Source organism: Bombus pyrosoma, linkage group LG18 (genome assembly GCF_014825855.1).
Source record: "Bombus pyrosoma isolate SC7728 linkage group LG18, ASM1482585v1, whole genome shotgun sequence".
Classification (NCBI taxonomy): Eukaryota; Metazoa; Arthropoda; class Insecta; order Hymenoptera; family Apidae; genus Bombus; species Bombus pyrosoma.
Genome location: NC_057787.1, coordinates 2,714,019 through 2,730,017, shown reverse-complemented (window position 1 = coordinate 2,730,017; position 15,999 = coordinate 2,714,019). Strand labels below are relative to the sequence as shown.

Below are 15,999 nucleotides of genomic sequence, written 5' to 3'. Positions count from 1 at the left end.
ATCTAATTATTACATATATGGACAATGTCGTACAAAATGAAACTTAAAAGAGGAACGATACAAAAAAGACATGATTTTATAAAACGGAATTATATTTGATAAGAGAAATGAAGAGATGTAGGTAAGTTATATACATATCGTAGAGTAGACAACTATTGTCAATAGGATACAACATATTTAGCATAAAAGTTACCAATACGAAGAATCATTTTGAAATACTTTTATAAATATTAAGTTTATAAAGCATGTTTTATTTTATCAAAAGGAGACAAAAAGTTGCAAGTAAATAGATGGAAAAATTACCAGCGCTTATAAGGTAAAAACTAAGGTCAAGAAGCAAGTTGTTTTTAGTGAAAGTAGTCAATTGGGATGAGAAAAAACGTTATGATAAATAAAGGAAAACTGAAAGGAAAATAACTCATTATCTATTAATTTCATTAAATGTAAATGTAAATATTAACGAGCAGTTTTTTAAAATTACTTTCACTACCTTTTTTTTCAATTCTTCTTTGATCAAGTTCTGATAGGTGTCTCGTTTAACTGAAGACAGTAATTCTAATATTCATGTTACGAGGAATTGAACAAAAGTCCTTTATTTTTTATTAGTTTGACTTTAATTTGTAATTAGTAACTAGTTTAATTTCAACTTTGAATTATCAGTTTTAACGTATGAAAGACAAGAACAATGTAAACAGTGCGAACGAAGAATACTGTTTTGTGTCTTTCCTTGTCTTTCATCTATTTAATTTCACAAAATATTAAAGATATCTGCTAAGCTAATAATTCTTCGATATAAATAAATTAGTACCTTTTTATAAAGAATACCGACATAGATCGATTAATATACTGAAATATATGTGTATAGTTCCATGTAAGAAAATTTTTTAAATGGTAAGTACCGCAGAAAGGCGACAGCGCCTTACCATTTATATGTGTTCCATCCTTGTCTATGGGAATAACGTGTCTCTCCTTTGATACTAGAAAAAAAAAATTTTTTTTTTTTTACGTGGAGGAAATCTTCATAGACACCTTACATAACCGCCCTTGCGGGGAGTATGTGACGGCACAAGGACGGCAGAAGGTGTGCCGGATTCTTACCGACTAAAACCTCCACCAACGGGGGGGAGCGGTAGCCAGGTGAGTTCATCACAGTTCCGAGGGGGTGTGCTTTACATGCACTTTTATTGGAGGGCACTCTCCGAAAATAACACACACAACATATGTGGCAAGGTAGAGGGGGGACTTTTGTTGCTTGCCTGTTGTATGTATATTACTTTAAGAGAGATTTTACGTTTTTCGCAATTTCATTTCTGGGACGAGGACTCGAACTCGCGAAAGACGGCATGTCGTTAGTTCTCTTGACTCACGGGCCTTAACGACCGTAGCTGGCTGCCCCGCCAACTGATAATGTAAATTGTTAATTAATTTTAACATCGCTAAATTGGTGTATTTTATTATATACTATACTTTATAAAAGCAGAAATTCCAGCTAAACAATAACTGATAATAACAACAACAACAACAACAAAAACGCATTGCTAAAGTCAAAAAAAAATGTTCTTCGCAAAGGGGAGATCTCCCTATTCAGTTGTGTAACCATCTCAACTAATTCTTCCTTTTTAAAATTTCTTCGGATTTCCACACATAAAAGAAAGAGAGAGGAAGATCTCCCTTTTTTGAGAGAAAAGAGCAGATGTGCGTTAAGGGCGATCAGAGGATTGGACGAGGGAAAACCCTTTCAAACGAGAAGGGAGGACGGTAAGTTACAGTACAATAAGAAGAGGCTCAGAGGTTTAGGGGATCCGGGCAGTAGAGGCCCAAATTACTTCATAATCCGCTACTCAGGGCTAACCACAGATAAGAGGAGAGACTTCACTAACTCCACTCAATCCTAACCTACGTTTTCCAGTTGCGTATCCCGACCAATTTTCATTACAAACATAAGTATACGTTCACTTTTATGTGTAACTATATATATAATTTTTTTATATAATTGCTGGGTTTACCGAATATTCAGCTGGACAAATTGTAAAGTACAAATTAAGTAATAAAAAAAGTAGATTATGTCAATCTCTGACCACCATAGTACTACGTAAAGGGTTGGAGGTCCCACCTACAAAAAGTTTTTATGCAAAAGGTTTTAGTATACTATAGTACATATGTACTAGGAAAAGCGGTGTGTGAGATATAAAAGAATATGTGCGTATTAACATTGTAGAGTTTAATATTTAAATATTCTGTAGTTAATAAAGTTAGGTACAATATCTAGTACATAATTAAACCTCACATGCCTACGATCCTATACATTTAACTTGAAGTTGAAAATGCATATATAATAATTTGTGCATTATAATCGTAAGAAAGAACAGTTGAAAGATTTAAATAAACATTTTTGAATTTGTGACAAATTTATGAATTCTATATTTTTAACATGTACTTATCAAAGCAAAATGCATTGAAATAAAATTCGAGTATTTTTTTTCATAATTTTATAGATTAGATATATTTATATATCTATAATCTAAATCTATCTAATATCTATCTATATTAATATATAAATATATATATTAATATATAGATAATAAATAAATATATATATTAATATATTAATATGTCGGATTAGCATTATGATTAGGGTTGGGGTTAAAGGGGCGTGAAACGAACCTTCGTTATGGTTAGACTTTGTCGTTATGCAATAGAGAAGATGTTGACTAATGCAAACACGATTGTTACAGATATCGACAAGAAACCGTGGTAATTAGATACTCGAGATGCTAGTGACAATGATTCTAGGTTCGATAACAAATCCACGGTCAACAGGATAACTCTTTATTAAACGTAAAATACTGCAACACGCAAACACGTTTAATGGGACGCTCTGTATATACTTCTCGATGTGTAACTCTTCAGGGCGATCGCACGAATAATAGACTGATGGAATTCTTTCCAGACTTTTCGATTGCGTTCGTTTGTTATATATTGGTCCGAAGCTTCGAGAAGGTTCCAATCGCCGTTGCTAGGCAATCTTTGCTTGGAGTTTGATTGTTAATACAACGTGTGTCCCATTATTTCGACATTCCCGAGGAAAATGTCCATCCCGTGACCGCGGCTACGTTCGACGACTAGTTGTGTCGCCTCGAACCCAATCTTACTATCATAAGTCTCGAACAAATACAATGAATGACAATTGTTTAATTACGGCTATAGTAGAATCTAGATTACAATATTACGGGATTTTCCCATAGTTCCAAACGGGAGGATCCAGTGTCCTTCCATCTCCGACAAATATATAGATAGATATTATTATATCGGATAGATATAGATATAACACTGTGGCGGCACTCGACCACGAAACTTTCCACCGGCTTCGCGACACAAAGCCCTATACTTTCAAAGCGTAAGGCCGACATGCCTAATGTACCATCGATATCCCTACGGTTCTTTCGCCGAATATTCGGAAAAATGCATACGCGGCAACCGTCGCGGACATCTAATAAACGCGTACGTAGTGGGGATATCGAGGGGCAACAAAGAAAGAATCCGTTTGGTTTCGAACAAAAGATTCGTTCTGCCCCGAACTGCGAAGTGCGAAAGGTTAAGCGTGATTATTGACTCTTGATAGTTAATCGTTAATCGTTAATCGTTGACCGTAAATTGTTGACTGTTGATTGCTAATAGTTTAATAAACTTTATTGTTGAACATCAAGAGTACTTCTTGTGGGCACCTTCACCAACATACCACCTCGACACAACAGAACGTTAATGTATTAGAATACTAAGAATTGGGATTGTAACATAAGATAATCTATTGTTTCTATCAAGAATTTACATTGAAAAATATAAACATAAAAAGTAAATTATGCCCGATCGCCAAAAATTATGAATAGTGCTAAATATTTTAGCCGTATCCGAATCTATATCGACAATCTATAGAAAAATGTTACATAATTGGCTTCTTCATAATGATGATTAACCCTATAAGATGTTCGTTGAAACTATTAGGAAAAGAATATTATTTGATAATTATTTGTGATTAACATTTATAAAATTATATCAATTATACCATTTTCCGGAAAGAATTTATATCTGTAATGAGAGATTAAATATGTAAGATTGAACTACGTAATATTAAGGAGATGGAATTTTAAATTGATCCTTAAAAAATTTGATATCATGATTGATATATATTTTTCAAAGTCATATTGTGGTATAAACCGTGACATATACATTTTCAAAACGTTTGATTTCTGGTAAGTATATTTTTTCAATTATTTCCCCTCTTTTAAGTTAAAATTAACCCTAACTGAAATCGTGTTGCAGAAAATTTGTATGGCAGTCATACAAATGAAATCCAATACACATAACTAGTTAAAACAATCAACACAACATGCATAGGAAGAAGACTGAAAAGGAAACACCCAGCAGATCTCACAAAGGATATAACCTAACAAACACGAAGATGGTACCCCGCGGGGGGTAGCCACCCACATGATGATCAAACAGCTAATAAATTCTACCAAATGTCCAAATTGGACAAATTGTGAATGTAAAGTATTAAATAAAAAAAAAACATAACTAGTTGAGATGTTAAAATTTCGATAAAATTAACGAGAACAGAGAAATGTTTCAACTATATACAAACTAATGAAATATGTAGTTTATCTTATCTTCCAGTAAATGTTTTCTGGCACGCGATTTTATTCATTTTTGTAACAGACAAAATTTTATACACAGAAATATGTTTTTTTAAGAACCACTATGGCTAGCAGGGATAGAGATCGTGGACGGAAATACTTAAGTGGGGCTGAAAAACTGAAACGGAAGAAGCAGCCAGACGATTATATTAAACAGCAAACAAACAACATTTTGAAGTATGTAATTGAAACTACTAGTCACTCAAGACAGCCAAACGAAGATGAGGACCACATGACAATGAATCAGATCCCTCTGAAAGAGGAAAACCAAGAGTTGAATACACCTGTGAAGGAAAATGAAGAAGACACCAACGAAACTGAATTGGACAAAAATGGAAACAATAGAAAAACGAGCGATTGTGAAACTCATCAAGAAAAAGATATTGAAAATATGGAAATTGAAGCACAAAAAGCGACAGAAATGTCGACACTGAAGATCTTAGTACATGGTCAATTGACAGAACACAACAAACAGTAAATTTAATAGTTCAGCATGGTCCTGTACAAGTTACTCAATTTAACTTCTCTAAGAATGAAAATAACAGGAGTTTTTCTGCAACATATTTTACAAGAATACTGAGGAATGGACAAAAGACAACACGAAGATGGCTAATTTAATCTAAATCTAGAGACAAGGTTTACTGTTTCGCTTGTAAATTATTTTCCACTACTGATATTTAAAGAAGATACGAACAAGTTTTCCAAAGAATAACTGCTGTTATTTTATATTTGGCGCAACATAATTTAGCTTTCCGAGAAAGTTCCGATACTTTGTACACACCGCACAATGGTAATTTTTTGGGTTTAATACAATTAATTGCAAGGTTTGGTTCTGTCCTAAATGATCATTTAAGCAGAACAGCCATAAAAGGGCAACATTATTTATCACATCCGATTAAAAAAAGGAATTAATAAGTGCAATAGCAAATAAAGTAAAAAAAGTAATTATCGATGCAATAAGGAGAGCAAAATATTATTCCATTTTATTGGATTGTACACCAGATATGAGCCACCAAGAGCAATTATAGATTGTTCTTCGTTGTGTCAACATAGCAGACGAGGAGGTTGAAATCAAGGAACATTTCATCAAATTTGAAATAGTTCACGATACAACAGGAAAGGGACTATCTGAAACTATCATGCATTCTGGATTAGTTGGGAATAAAAATACCCGACTGTTGCGAATATCAAATACATCAAGGAGTACAAGCAAATATATTACGTGTAAATATAAAGCGTTTTATGTACCATGTGGTAGTTACAACTTGAATTTGTTATTGGGAGATATAACAAAATCATCAACCCAAGCACTGCATTTTTTTGATGTTTTACAAAAGATTTACACGATATTTGCATGTTGAGATACAGGTGAGAATGCCGTTTTGATAGTGTAAAGGCTATTGGATTTCATGTTCGACAATTTCGAAACGCCTTGATCGCAATTGGCAACAACGTATCTAACAGTAAATTGAAAATTGAAATTTTGTCTATAGTGCGCAAGATAAATGAATTTGAATATATTGCCAGTTTTATCACACATGACGCGCTATGGTTCTTGATGCTAGAGTTGCAATTTGAAGTTGCTCGAATTACTAGCGACAAGACGAAATTCCATACTGTTGTCACAAATATTTCAGCGCAGCATGTGCAGTTATTCCGGGACATATTGTTCGACCCGCCGGAGACGGGGCAGTACGAACACCTTGAAAAGCAGCTGATAAGAAGATTGGCAGACTCGGACTCCATGAGAGAGAGGAAGCAGCTCAAGAGCGAGGAAATTAGAGATCGGACGCCGTCTCAGTTCTACCGCGATTTGAAGAAACTAGTCACTCCCATGACCTCAGACGAGCTCGTCCAGACGCTGTGGAAAAATCACCTGTCGCCAGACTGTCCATTCTATTCACACGCCAATCGAATACTGCCTTCCATTTTTTCCGTTGGCCGGACGATCACACTTGTGCACACGCACGCACGCACGCACGCACGCACATAATCGCCCCGGTCAAGGAAGTCATCGCGTCGTCGCGCCGGCATCGACACTAAAAGATGTTTTACACTTTTGCCACGACTACATTCCATTCCTACAGAAATGCATAAATCCACTGTTTGATTATTGCTCTCTCCTCTTCATATTTATAATCATCCCACCCTCCCCTAATTTTATCATCTTCCTCTTTGTTTTTAAACATTACTATTATTTCTCACCGTCATCCATGTTTATTATCCTTCCCCTCTTCCTCATTGTTATCACCTTTCCCTAGTCTGTACCTTGACCATTTTCTCTCTCTGCATCTTTCTTTTTTCTCATCTTTGAATATCTATTTTATCATTAGGAGAATAGTCATGATAGAGAGAAATACAATGAAGTACTGATATAAACAGAAAAATTTTTGAAAATTTTTGAGAATCTACAATTTTAATATTTCCGTAAGTGTATTCGTTACAATAACTGGAAAATAATCGTTTTAATATTGTCAATCTGCTGAACTCAATTGTTCATATTCAACGGATGATTAACTATTTTTTTTTTATTATTTAATTTGTACTTTACAATTTGTTCAGCTGGACATTCTTAGCTTAATTGCTAAATAACATGTGGATGGCTATCCCCAGTGGAATATCATCTTCGAGTTTGACTATTTTAGTTCTTTAGTGAAGTCAGTATGGGGTGTTTTATTTTTAGTCTTCTTTCCATGAAAGTTTGCTTGCTTCAGCAGCAAAGTATACGAGATCTGTGAAGATTAGTACATTATCAGGTTAAGCTCAAAACTCAAATAACACACGATGGCAATAATTATGTTAAAATGTTCATATCCATATATGTCGTTAAATAACTCGAGCATTATATTGCAAATTCCGTAAAAACACAAAGCATACAGTATGTACAAAGTATAAGAGTCCAAGTATAATTCTGTTTACAGTATTCTCTCTCTCTCTCTCTCTCTCTCTCTCTCTCTCTCTCTCTCTCTCTCTCTCTCTCTCATTTCTATAATATATCTATATAATACATGTATTTTTTTATCTAGAGAAATCTACCTATATTCAATTTATACTGAAATTGCAGCGATTATATTTTCTCAATTATATCATAAAATAATTTTTTAAGTTGGAGAAATATATTTTTTTAAATTTTCTATCAATATCATCTAACCATAATATTAGTAGATTAAAAATCATGTAGTATTGGAATTCATATTAACAACTTGTTTTGTAACTATAAGGTAAATATCCGATACATTAACATGCTTAAAACATTGGATACTAAAATTTTGAGTACCAAATTAAAAAATAAATTAATAAAAAAAATGAAAAAAGTAATGAAAAAAGTAACTACCACCGTATACATTTTTAAAGCGAAACAACAAGGATTGGCACACTCCATGTGAAGCTGACTGTCTAAACTACAGCGATCATTTTGTAAGCTTAAAATCGTGTCTCCCATATTTTCGACTTTAATGGTCTGCAGATAGCGAAGTAACGTTTCAAGGAGATAGGGACTAGTGTTCAAACATTGATAGACACTGACACAACTGGAATGAAAAATAAACATAGCTTTTGTGGATTGGTGGTACAGATTCTAAGTGAAATTCCAAGTGGTAAATAGAAACTAATTTTATTTATGACATTAAAAATATAATGTCACAAAGGAGAATTACATAAATCTTCAAATAATTACATCTATTCATATTAATAGATTGCAATTATTTATGCCAATTTATATTTTTATAAACATAATTGAAGATCACAGAGGGAAATTATTATAAATTACATTTTCACTTTTTACGGAAAAATAATTTTATAATTGTATCACACTTCTGACCACTCACAAAGTTCCCTCTTTATCTTGTTTTAGATTTAAGTACCTACAAGTTTTTCTCAGCCCTTTGAATATTTCAAAGATACTAAACGTTAGTGTTGGGTTTAGAATATTATACAATATCACACTGTTTATATAATAATATACATAAACTGGTTTCTCCAAAATTATAGATTTGGACCTAATTATTTCCATTTTGACTATTTCACATTAAAATACATACATCCTTCTAATCACTAAGTCACATTAAAATCATAAAAGCAGTAAAACTGGATTCATAATTTTTTCCCTATAGTCTTCAACTGAAAGAAAAGAACCTAGGCAAAAATTTATTTTGGAGATTTATTTCAAAAGGATAATGTAGAAGCAAAGGATAATAGATAGCAGAATATTAAGAATCTCATTTTATAATGCTATATGATTAACAAACTATAGATATTTATACAATTTTATATTCTTATACACAAAACTGAAGAAACGAGATTCAAATGAGGATTTATTTCATCTATTATATATTGTAACAATTATAAAACTAAACTTGTGATTCCAATTGAGTCGTGTATAATCTATTGGTAGTTACGGCTGTAAGTCATCTTATGTTGTATATTTTTTATATTTTTGCATATATTACATATATACATCCTATATTTTTTATATATAGCAAAGCATGGCAAAATTGAATACCATACATAGCATTCGATAGGTCCCTCAAAGAAAGTCCTTTCTTCTGTAGCGTAGTATTAACCCACTACCTTTCTTACTAAACACAGTTACAGTATTAAGCGCAATTTACAATTTTGTGCTTCATGTTGAGAATTATGGATCTTAGTCCCCGAATTGAATGAAATAAATGTTACACGTAGAAATGATATTAAAATAGTTTCATATTTTTTTAATATGTGATTTACAAGATATTCGTAGATACACATTGCACGCGTCTCAGCACTCTTTTTGTCTCGCTATCTTTTTTACCACCATGTGTACAGAACAGTTGCATTCTTCTGTTTTACGAGACGCTGACATGCACACACTGCCAGACACACTCATGCTCACGCGGCTAATCCAGTGTAGCAACAGAATTACATATATCTCAATACTTCATTTCTTTTATTCTGTTTGTTTTTTCATAGAATACAATTTTATAAAAATTATAATTGTAGTGAAGCAGACATAGTGTACGTGCGACTTTTACCTACAAATACTTACACACAAACCTCCAATATGTGAAAAGTGTAATGTGTCAATTACAGTCAAGTAAGCACGTGAAAACTACTTTGCTGCGAGAACAATTAATTTTTCAAACACGAACGGAAATGTAACAAGTCTCATTCAATTTCTAGTAAAATTAAATATTTTTGAAGATATTTTATTGCGCGTAATTACGTATATGTCAAAATGTGAAACTTAAACACTTTCGAAGGTTTAGTACCTAATTAATCCTTTTAAACGTTTTATTACGGGTAATTATACATCGCCAAAACTTTTGGTTAGTCGGTAACCAGATATGTCAAGATACCTATCACTGTTTTCTATGACGACCGCGGTAGCGCTATTTCGCAGGTAATTGAAGACTCAAAGCCCAATCCTCTCCCTATTACCATCAGCAAATATTCCCTTCCTCTATCACTACCGCTCAAATAGCCGAAACCAATCAGAATTATATATACACCTGCATTACACTGTATTTTCTATCAATTAGAAATAGTTTATTTTTTCCTCCAATGCACATCCATTTCGTAAAAAAAATTTTCGTCAATACAGTTAACATCTCTAAACTCTAATATTATTTTATAGATATAATATTCTGTTACACTGCTATCATTTGTTACAATTTCATTAACGCGTAATCTTTTCATACTGTAAGGTATGAGAACAAACGACATTTTATAAACATTATTCGGCTGAAATTATGCGCACATAACAAAAGCTGTACCAAAGATATAATTTTAGACATTGATAATGACATTCGATGTTGAAGCATCATTAACTTCGGCACTCTATAAAAAGGGAAACGAGGAAAAGCTCGGGATGGTAGTCGGTGGCAGTTGATGGCCGTCGATGGTAATCGCTGGTAGTCGTACGATTAGTTAGTCAGACAGATAGCCACGATTAGTTTGTATCGACTTTGTATCGACTTTGTATCGACTCTGTATCGAGCCTGTATCGAGTCTGTATCGAGTCTGTATCGAGTCTGTATCGAGTCTGTATCCAGTCTGTATTGAAACAGTAGCAGTTTAGTTCAGTAAACATCAGATCTGTATCGTCATCGCTTGAATTCGACGTGCATCACGTTACAACCTTTTTTTTTTTTGCACGTGGAGAAATCCTCATGGACACTCCGCTGCTGCTAATAATCGGCAACAGCAGCGACATCTACGACCAGCAGCTACAATTATCATGGACAACACTTAATCTCATTTGTTACTTGTCTCTACTACTGGAACTTACTTTTATCTACTGGACTAGATTTCGATGTTCATACACGGCAACTTTTTAAATTCTTTGTTACTTATTGTACTGGCCGTGTCTGAACCAGCCTTTAGAAACTTGATGGAAACATATGTAGTTTGACAATGGTATGTTATCCCGCTCTTCGGCTCGTTATGTTGTAACGTATCTTCTTCCGATTAACTTATTATAAACTGCTAATTTTGATTTTGAAGTTTTAAAAATTCGCGCTTTATATATAGACATCTTATGATAGAGATCATTGGAAGTTGGTCGATAAACTAAATTTGATGAACGGCCCTTTTGGTCGGGCGTAGCAGCAACTCGAGGTGATTTTGCGTGTATGTGACGAGTGTCTCGTAGGTAATATAAAATGATTTTATACAAAAATTAACTTAAAAAATTATATTATATTTATATTATTACATTATATGTAATTAATATTTTAATAATCTACATATATATTTACATCTTTTAACATATTCTGTATTTTTTTATGATAATTTATAAAACATTTGCCAAGATGTTATGATCCATCTCGGAGGCGGCGGAGGTAGTGTCTTCACATTTTGTCCTGGGCAATGATTCTCGGATACGATATTCTTGATCTCGAATGCTTTGTAATGTTTTATAACAGATTCAAGATGTTTAGTGGCGTTGGATAAGGTTGTCCAGATAATGACGATGCGAATGTGGTTGTTTTTAAAGGGGGTGTTGGAGGGGGTGTTGGAGGGGGTGTTGGAGGAGGTGTTGGAGGGGGTGTTGGAGGGGGTGTTGGAGGTGTCCAAGGACGTGTCAAAGGATGTATCGAAGGATGTGTCAACAGATGTGTCAAAAGATGTGTCGAAGAGGGTGTCGAAGAGGGTGTCGAAGAGGGTGTCGAAGAGGGTGTCCAAGGAGATGGCCAAGGAGGTGTCGAAGAGGGCGTCGAAGAGGGCGTCGAAGGATGTATCAAAAAGGGTGTCAAAAAGAGTGTCGAAGGAGGTGTCCAAGAGGATATCGAAAGTGATGTTGGCGCTCGACTAGATGTTCGGCTGGTTGTGCTGGGCCGATTGTTCACTTCAGTTTCGTTCCGATGCAGAAGCGTGTGATGAGGAAGTCCGCACACACGACAGGATCCGAAAGTACAACAAAGAATCGAGTGCCCCTTTCTCAGGCAATTGGTGCACACGGATACTTCTTTGGCGGCTGTAAGATGTTCCTTGACTGATTTCGCCTTGAAGATGTCGCAAGTCCAAATTCCGTGCGATCCTTTGCAGATTGGACACGGCGAGTGCGTAGCGGTGAATGCGTTCCTCCGTGGACAGCCTTGTCGGAGAGGCTTGTGTTGTTCTGGCGTTCGTCTTTCCGGAGTAGCAACGGATGTAGTTATGACACAATTTGCTTTTTTTTCGAGGAAATCTAATAAGTGAGTATACGGAGGCATTCCCTTGTTGGGTATAGTGAGCTCCCATTGTTGTATGGTATCTGGATTTAATTTGGACAAGAATAGGCCGATGATAATAGTGTTTGACGTGACTGGGTCACCTAAGTTCTTCAATGCGCGGAGATCTTGTTTCATAGTGTCGATTAAATTTATTAATGTTTCCGGTGTTTCTTTGGTCAGTTTAGAATAGCTTTGCATCGCGGAGAAATGATATAGACAATTTTGTCGTCGACAGTCGTATCTCTCCTTGAGAGCGGCCATAATGTCTGTATAACTAACTTTAGTGCTGTTCAATGATTGAACATCCCTCGCTGCTCTACCAGTTACGGATGCCTGGAGATAATGTAGCTTTTGTACAGGCGTCAGTTGGTCGTTTCGGTCTATGGTGGAAAAGAAGATTTCGTAGAAGGCACTCCAGTTTTTGATGTTGCTGTCGAAGATAAGTAAATGTATGTTTGGTAATTTCATTGCTATCGGCCACGATGTTGCGGATGATCCGACGCTTATAGGTGTTGCAGGTGGTGATGATCGTGTGCTATCAATGAGTTCTGTTAATTCTGTGTCCAGGGCGTGATAGAAGTCTAAGATGGTTTCTAGACACGAGTTTTCCTCTTCGTCGAGTAACTCTAATTTTTCTTGGACAACGTTTAACCTGCTCCACACTTCGTCGACAGTTTTGCTGTGTGACATCAAGAGAGCTTTGCTCTGCTGACGGGACTTTTGATATTCGTACAGTCGTTTCGACGTGAGTTTGAGTCGTCGGAGCAGGGACTGGGATGTACACTGTTTCACTTGACAATAGAGTACGTGATTCGGCTCGAAGGAGCAAAATGTTCCACTGTTCGCGGAGAGACGCGTTCCCGGTAGCACTGAATTAACAATACACCTGAATAAATTCTAACAACTTCTCGTAGAATATAAATTTTAGAGACACTAGTTCAGATGTCGACTGATGGATAAGAAGTTAAGATGTTGACTGGTTCAAAAGCCTGAAGCAACTAAATTTCTGTGACGATGATGTCGCAGAGGAAAGCTAGTGATGGGTATGTCTAAGGGCACACGATAAACGGATTCGTTAATGACAATTTTCCTTAGGAAAGTGAGGGTAACGGTCATCGTTGCAATTGGGTAAGGAAAAGGATTGGAGGGTAGGGAAGGGTGCTACCTACCCCGGAGGAAAAGTCGTTAGTGAAAGGCATCATACGTCAGAAAAAGCAGATTTCCTGGAGTGGATAATAAATCTAAGGAAGATATTTTCAATTAAAAAGATTGTTTGGTGTGAAGGACCTTAATTATAAAAATGAGTTCTTAAGAATATTGAGGGTGTGCATTGAAGATGTTTAGAGATGATAGAGTCCGTTTTGTGTAAAAGGTCACAGGACGTAACACCTATAATATTGTAGAAAATTAACAATTTGTCGTGGCATGATGCCGAGGTAATTGCGTCGATGAGGTCCTTGATGTTCAATTCTCTTCTTGTCCAGTTATATTCTTTATATTCGATAATGATATGCTTGAAAGTTATAAGTACATTACATGTTTCACATAGCCTGGTAGAGGAGAAGGCATTATAAAGAAGATGTGAATGTGATAGTTTTGTGTGTTAATTCAAGTTATTGCCAGTTATTATTTCCTATTAAATTTAGAGTTTGTTATAAGACCGTAGATGTTACCAACTGATTCACGAAGTAGGCTGCTTTGTAATTTTTTCATGTTCGATTCCAAGAATGTCTTCACAAATATTCGATGTATTTATTAGTGTCCTGCTTTAGTGTAGTGATTTATTACTCGTCCATACGGAGCATGGAGGCAATTTTCGCTTCAAAATCAACAGGATTCATAGATATACCTGTGTAAAAGAACCCACGCTCTTGTTACTATCTTCCCACATTTGACTAATTTGTCATATAATTTGTTAATTACTATGTACATTGCCATGCTTCGCATCTTAGATTTTAAAAATTGTGGAAAGAGAATCTGAGAAAATGATCAATTCAAAATGAAGGGAACGACCAATAAAATTGAGAACCGAGAGAAGTTTTTTTTTTTGACTGAAGAATTTTTTTTTTATTTAATAATTTACATTCACAATTTGTCCAATTTGGACATTTGGTAGAATTTTTTTGCTATTTGATTATCGTGTGGGTGGCTACCCCCAGCGAGGTACTATCTTCGTGTTTGTTAAGTTATATCCTTTGTGAGCCGAGAGAAGTGTACATGTTTCAGTCGTGCAAATACTATTGAAATCATTCAGGCTTTTTTCTTTTAATTATCTTATTTGTACTTTATAATTTGTCCAGCTGGACATTTGGTAAATTTTTCTAGCTTTATTACTAAATAATAGAAGGTGGATGGCTAACCCCAGTGGGATACCATCTTCCAGTTTGTCTATTTTATTTATTTAGAATAACTTAAACTATACTGAATTTACAATTAACTCCAACTTCATGTTTACACAATTCTCCTAACCTTTCTTTTTGGCTATTGAAATGATTCTATTCATTCAAGACTGTTTTACCTTCTTACCAAATTTCTAAAATCGCTAAAACATGTTATTTGTGTAAGAAGAGTACAATTTGAGTCTATTGATAGTGAAGAGTTCCTTCAGAAAAAATATTTACGATAATGTCATTTGCAATCGTCTCCTGTCCGTTTATGACTCGGACAAAACCTTTGTCTTTCTTGGGAAACTTTCCTACCTACGAAGTTCTAAACCTTATGATTATCTCATTGAGAGGCTAATAAACATCGTAAGTGCGCGATGGGTCAGGTCTAAAGTAAACATCTAGTATCAATCAACAATACCAGAGAATATGTGCCCACGAGAATACACAAGTACAAGATTTGAAATAATAGATTCCCATCCCATAAGAATCATGGTAAGAGGGAAAATCCGCGAATAGAAAGTTGATACATAAGAACCAGGTAAAGCTTCTTGAGAATGATATTAAATAGGTTTTGGAGTTGGATATTTAACTGATTCATTCAATTGATATTTAATTAATATATTCTGTATTTCACTACCATGTACAGCCATATGAACACACCGGATACACTCAGATAATTAACACATGGCGGACGCCAAAACAAAAGAGTGTCGTTAGAAGTCGTACCAACTTTGCATGTAGGATTTGTAGGTTTTTTTTTTTATTATTGTAATTTTACAATTTGTCCAATGGGACATTTGGTAAAATATTATATCTTAAATATACATAGCATGTGGATGGTTACCCCCAGCGGGGTGCCATCTTCGCGTTTTTTAGTTTATATCCTTTATGAGATCAGCTGGGTGTTTCCTTTTTAGTCTTCTTTCTATTCTTGCGTTGATCGTTTCCGTAGCCAGCCTGTTTGGGTGTGTTGTTATTCTTTCTCTGTACCTTTCCGCGTATCTGGTGATCTCCTCCTTGACCGTTGATATTCCCAGGTCCTTCCGTATATCCTCGTTTCTAACGTACCATGGGGCGTTTACTATTGTTCTCAGAATTTTTGATTGTAATGTCTCTATTTTGTTTATATGGCTCTTTGCTGCTGTCCCCCATAGTGGTATTCCGTATGTCCAGATTGGTTTTATAATTGTTTTATATATTTTAAGTTTATTTTCTATGCTTAGTTTG

The 15,999-nt window shown here is 35.0% G+C and overlaps 1 non-coding gene and 1 pseudogene across 1 annotated transcript; one reads left to right on the top strand and one right to left on the bottom strand.

Moving 5' to 3' along the window:
* Window positions 1–876: 876 nt before the first annotated feature.
* LOC122577376 lies at window positions 877–983 on the bottom strand. The gene has a single exon (XR_006320243.1). It is a non-coding gene; the product is annotated as a U6atac minor spliceosomal RNA (small nuclear RNA).
* A 3,775-nt stretch (window positions 984–4,758) lies between these two features.
* LOC122577229 lies at window positions 4,759–5,172 on the top strand (annotated as a pseudogene).
* Window positions 5,173–15,999: the final 10,827 nt, after the last annotated feature.